We start from the raw sequence: 6704 nt of genomic DNA, 5'->3' as shown, positions 1-6704 counted from the left end.
GTTTATTCATTCATTCAACCTATAATTACAGAGTACCAGTAACTATGTGCCAGGTGCTCTTCTAGACACTGTGGGGAACTAAAGATGAACAAGATAGACAAAGTCCCGAGCCTTATAAGATTTATAGTTTAATTGGAGGAAGAGAGAGAATAAATAACAAATAAATAAAGATAATTTCAAATAATGATGAGTTTTCACAGAAATAATATAAGATGATGTGACATAGAATATCCCGGAGGGTAATAAATTACAACAAAGTGTAGCTGCTTAAAACAATACACATATATTCTGTGGGTCAAGAATCTGGACCTAGATTAGCTGGGTCCTCCAATTTAGGCTCTCTCACTAGGCTGCAATCCAAGTGTCCATCAAAGCAGCAGTAATCTCAAAGTTCGACTGGTGTGGAATCTGCTTCCAAGCTTACTTGGTGGTTGTGAATAGGATTTAGTTCTCTGTGGGTTAGTAGACTGAGAGTCTCAGTCCTTTGCCACATGGCTCTCTCCACTGGGAAGCTCACATGGCAGCTGGCTTCATCGAAGTTAGCCAAACAGGGAGGAGTACCAAGAGAAAGGGAGAGACAGAAGTCATTCTTTTATAGCCTTATCTCAGAAATGACAGCTGTCACTTTGTCATATTCTATTTATTAGAAGCAAGTCCCTAGGAGCAGCCCACACAGAAGTGGAGGGCATTACACAAGAATGTGAATATCAGAAGTCTGGATTTAATCATTGGGAACTATGTTAGAACCAGCCTACCCCATAGGGAATCAGAAAGGCAGAAAAGAACATGCAGCCATGATACTATCAGAAAGAGAAATGCAGACCTGAATAATACTGGTGTGAATCCAGATTTAGCTAATCTCCGTCTCCTAACAAAGTAACTTTTGCATGATATACAAAGATAGTCCAAAGAGAATACACAGCTTAGCTTTCACAAATTTTACACAGGTGTGATGTACCATTGATACTTCTATTTTCCTCGATATTTATTAAGCATTAATTACCTACATATTGAAAACATTTACTACTTCAGAGGTAAGAATTCTCTTCCTCATCCCTTTCAATAGCGATTCCCATTTTCTTATACAAATCTATATGCACTCCTCTAAAAACAAAAAGACAAAAACAAAACTTTTGATTTAAAACTTTTTTGATTAGCTCTAATTTAGCCAAAGTAGGTTAACACCAATGCTAGAGTTGGTCTACCCATATTTTAGTCAGAAGTCAAGTGAGCTTAAATCATTTAGAATTCTACTACGTAAAAATACTAGAGTTTGCTAAATTCTAGAGGGTCAGCTTTGGGCAGATTATTTAACCTCATAGAGCCTTAGTTTTCTGGTATATAAAACAAGAAGATAAAAATCATAACAATATTAATTCTTATTTCAAAGGACAGATGAAGATCAATGATATATGTGTTAGCATTTTGTAAACTATAAAATACTGTGCATTTTTAGAAAGCTTTAAAGTATTTAATACAAAGAAATCAAAAATTGATAAATTTCCAAAATTATACAAGATTTTTAATATTACCACTCATTTCTCTTCTACACAGAAAAATGAGAACACATTGACCCAGTTTCCTTCAATTCACAGTATTCTTAAATATTAGGTAAATTCTTTTTCTGTAACTCATTGTTTCTGCCACGAAGTGCCCACAAACACACAGCAATTGGAAACAAAATTCTTAGATGATGCATTCGTTTACTAAACCACAGTAAAATCAATATCATAAAAGAGTTAACATGGGAATGAAAGCAAAGGAGAACATGATATGTACTGGAAGAAAGAACTATATTAAAATGAGCTCATTTTTATCAGAAGAAAATGGTTCTTATTTTAAAAGAGATGTGTGTCCTTTTACAATTACAGAAGCTGAAATATAACTGTAATCTACAACCATAAGGTAAGATTTCCATCTTTATGTGACATGAAAAACGTGCCAAGCCAAGACTTTCCCCATAAACAAAATTGCTTTCTTCAACTTACATTTAATGCAAGATATCAATCATGTGATGGATTTTATTCCTCAGAATTTAGCTTTGTTTTTTTGACAGGTTGCTTGCAGTCAGCTTGAAGTTCAATTGTATATCATCCCTACTATATACACATCTGAATTGTTGGACCCTTTTTTATTTTAAAAAGGGTATTATAAATGGGAAGAAATACCTGGTGCGGCAGAATTAGTTTGACATCGACCATTTTAACTCAATGGTGTGGTTTTAATAATATGTCATTATATATCTACAGTAGGTCTGAGGCTGCAGGATTTATATAAGACATCAGGGGGCAGCAACGTCTCTGCTATATGAAGGACCCCTCTGTTGTGACATCTTTTTTTCCCTCTTATACATGCCTACATTTGTTAAACCATTCTCATTTTGAATAAAGAGGCAGTATTGATATCAATACAGTGCACTGCCTCGACAATATACTTATAGGATGCATATTCATATATGGCAGCGAGACCACCAAAAGTATTTTTTTTTTTTTTTTTTTTTTTTTGGTAAAAATCAATCTACTGTGGCCTATATGGAGAACTGAAAGTAGTGAAAACTACACTAATGTAATTTGTGGTCACGAGTTTTTACATGCTATAAGTAGTCCCAGTTTAAAGGGAGCTACAATGATCCATATCATTCACAGCCACCATGAATTTAGTATTTCTTGGGCACACAAATAAAGAACAGCAATACATATTAAAATGAAGATGTAGAGCCCTGAAATGAAGAGTTCACAGCTAAAGTTGCCACAAAATTTGCCGTCTATTTCTAGGTAGGAAAAGTGTAAAGAATTTCTAGTGCTGTCCTTTAAGGGCCAAATTGGGAATGATATTTGCTGAAGTCGTAGCAGATATGCAATCCTACTGGATTCCAGCTGCCTATGAATAAGTAGAATACTTTAAAAACCTTTTAACCTATCTGTGATGAAAAATACATGCGGCTTTAAACTCCCTTAGAGCTTTAAATTAGCCACTGCAGCACATTCAGCTGCATGGCCCAGTAGTCCTAAAACCACCAAAAGCTACAAAAAATATAAGCTTAAAAAAAAACCTTAACCAAGCTACTTACAAGGTTTTCCTTCTCCTCAGCAAAATGCTTAATTTCCAGGCTGCCTTAGCTGTCACACTGCTGGGTGTGATTTTTGTTATTGAAAATAAAGGATAAAAGCCTGAGCCCAATGCAATGAAGTTTAACTTGGGGTAAGTGACTAAGAACCACCTTCAAACGCTTAGAAGTGGAGATACTTTTAGAAAACTCATCTCTATGTAATCCCGACTTAAATGTACTTATACAGATGAATCTCATTTCCATGATTTGACTTTAATATTCTTTTAACAACTCCAAAATGAAATAAAAGAGCTGTTAAACACACTTCATTATTGTTTTGAGAAGCCTGGTTTAAACACTTGCGTTGTGTGAGGCATCACGGGCTTGGTGCCTGCATGATCAAATGTTCAGCTTTTCTTAAGGCCGAACCGTTTCAAGGGTAACTTTCAGTTATGTAGAAATTTGGCTTTAAAGGATAGGTTCAGATTTCCTAAAGCTATCTTTTTCCCCTCTCCAGGTAAAGTCAAGAAATTATCATCTTATCTAATTTGGTAAGAAATACATTCCTTCTAATAATTTCACACTCCCTTAAAATCCTGATCTTTGTGAGAAATTAGTAATAGTATAGTATTATATAACCCAGTATTAGGACAGTGGCCACAGGATGAGATTTCCACAATAAGCTTGTATCCCCAGTTTCCTCCTTGGAAAAGCAATTGCATTATTAACTCTTCTTAGTAATATGTCATTATATTCAACATAACCCGAGCACTATTACTGTGGTCATTCACCAATGTTTGGAACTATCACATGGTCCCATAATGGTTACCTGGGGTAAGATATTATCTAGAGATTATTAAAGTTAGAGTCAGTATCTGTCACATATGAATTGCTCAGTAAATACAAGGATTGACTCTACCTTTGCTAACTATAGTGAATAGTTTAACATATATCTCAGCATCAAATAAATTCACCTTCTCTGTTTAGTTTTTGTGAAGATTATAAATAATACTATTAGTAGCACATTTATTAATGTGTCAAACACTCTTCTAAGACTTTTACACATATTTCGGCAGATGTATAAAGGACCTAAATAATGCCCAGCATTCAGAAGGAACTCAAGGGCTTCCCTGGTGGCGCAGCGGTTGAGAGTCCGCCTGCCGATGCAGGGGACACGGGTTCATGCCCTGGTCCGGGAAGATCCCATGTGCCGCGGATCGGCTGGGCCCGTGAGCCATGGCCACTGAGCCTGCGCGTCCGGAGCCTGTGCTCCGCAACAGGAGAGGCCACAACAGTGAGAGGCCCGCGTACCTCAAAAAAAAACAACAGAGGAACTCAATAGTGATAATTACCATTATTTGCCTATTTCAGAGTATAAACTGACTTGCTTAGAATTACTTAGCTCTACTGTGAATCAATTAGACTCTGCATTACATAAAGGCACTGGTGAAGTCCTACACTATAAAACTTGAGTATACTTACCAATGGCACATGTAATTAGATTTAAACTGTAATGCTCTGTATTTGGTTTAAGTCTCTATATAGGACAAACTTGTTTGGAACTATTCTGGTAGAGTTTGGTAGAATTATAATAACAGTAGATATTAGCACTATTACTCTCATTTTCTAGATGAGGAAACTGAGGCCAGAAAGGTTTAAGCTACTTGCTCAAGGTCAAGCAAGTAATAAGTAGTAAAACAGAGCTTCAAGCTAACGAGCTTAAAATAGAGCTTCAAGCTTCAAGTTTAAGTCCCAACCCTAGGACTTAACTACCATACTATGCTGCTTCCTAGTTTTGGAAGAATTGGTATAATTTGAAGGACAAAGGCAAGTTTCCAGCCCTTGGAACAAGTCCCAAAGATGTCATTATTTTTAAAAATTAACTCCAGGGAGTATTATTGTCTGCATAGGCTTTGAGGATTTCCTATCTGAAGGCAAATCCTAATGAAAAATATTGTTAGATCGGTATCAAGATAGGCAAATGCCACTTCTCCCTATCCCCCATAATAAATACCAGTAATAAATTCTAATACACTTCCACTGAGCCTAAACGTCACCTTAGAATCCATGTCAGCACTATGCTCCAGGCAGCTCCTCAAACAGTGAGAACTAGCACATGGATGAACCTTTTCCCATCCTGGATGTAGGCCCTCTCATTTCTGTTAATAGACTGGGAGGCATTATTGACCTTCATCCAGCTAAGTTTTGTTGTAGGTCTGCTATTTCCCAGGCACTAAATACTAGGACCACAACAACAGCAAATGTAATACTTGCCCTGAAGGAACTCACAGGCTATGAGGTAAACAGAATGAAAATGTAAAAATCAACCATTACTATGCTGCTGAAATCACATAGAAAAAGCATAGATGTACATAACAGAGTGACGAGGGAAATTAATCAGATATTGGAGTGGAGATGTCTGTAGGGAACAATTCCAAGGGAGGGTGACATTTGAACTAATCTTCAGAAAATAGACAAGAACTGGTCAAGGACAGGCCATGAGGGTCAGGTCATCCTAGGCAGAGAAAACAGTGTATAGCAGGTTGCTTAAGAATATATGACAACATGTAAGACTGGAAAGGTGAACAAAGCCAGATTATCAAGGGTTTCTTTGACTTGCTAGAATCTGTCTTTTATCCTGAAAGGGGGAGGTGGAGGAATTTAAGCATCTTAGACAGATACATGACAGTATCACTTTTATGTTATGAAATTCCCTGGCTGTGCTGTGGTAAATCCACTAGAAGGGAGCAACATTTGAGTAGAGGACTTTTCTGAGGCTAAAGCTACAATACTCCAAGTGAAAAATTGTGAACAAAAGTAATCACAGTAAAAATTGAGAGGAGAGGGCTGATTAGACAGATGTTGAAGAACTAGAATTTATAGGACTCTGAGATTAATTGGAAGTGGTAGAGCATGAGAATAGGAGGAATCTATGAGGAAGCCTAGATCTCTAGCTTGGGCAAACTGATATATGATGATTCCATTTAATGAAAGGAGGGGACACAAGAGAAGGCAGGGTTTTGAATGCAAAATAATGAACACATTTTAGGATAGATCAAGTTGGACATAGTGCTTCCATATAAAGTCGCACACTTTACAGTTCAAAATAAAGATCTGAAGCACAAAAGATAATAGATCCAGTATCTAAGTGATAGTTAAACACAGGGAAACAGATGAACTCATCCAAAGAAAGTCTGTTGAGAGCCAATGAAGGTTTTAGATTGCAGAAGACAGTGTAACAGAGTGGTTATGATGCTGAACACTGAAGCCAGACCACACAGGTTCGAATAATGGTTCCAACACTTATGATGCATGTAATCTTGAGAAAATTGCTTGACCTTCTTATTCCTCAGTTTTCTCATATGTAAAATGTGGGTAACACTAGTACCTACTTTCTCATATGTAAAATGTGGGTAACTACTAGTACCTCATATGTAAAATGTGGGTAACACTAGTACCTACATTGAAATGTTAATACATGTAAAGGCTTAGAAAATGGTCTGTCACACAGTAAGGAGGTAATAAATGTTAGCTATTGCAATGATGAAGATGATTATTGAGGATGATACAGATAAAAATATAGCTTTTCCCCACTCTTAAGACCTTTCAATATAAAATAGAAACACAAGCACAGCTATAAAATAAATAATAATAA

The sequence above is a fragment of the Lipotes vexillifer genome, unplaced genomic scaffold (assembly GCF_000442215.2).
Source record: "Lipotes vexillifer unplaced genomic scaffold, Lipotes_vexillifer_v1.1 scaffold190, whole genome shotgun sequence".
Classification (NCBI taxonomy): Eukaryota; Metazoa; Chordata; class Mammalia; order Artiodactyla; family Lipotidae; genus Lipotes; species Lipotes vexillifer.
This window is presented reverse-complemented; position numbering follows the sequence as displayed.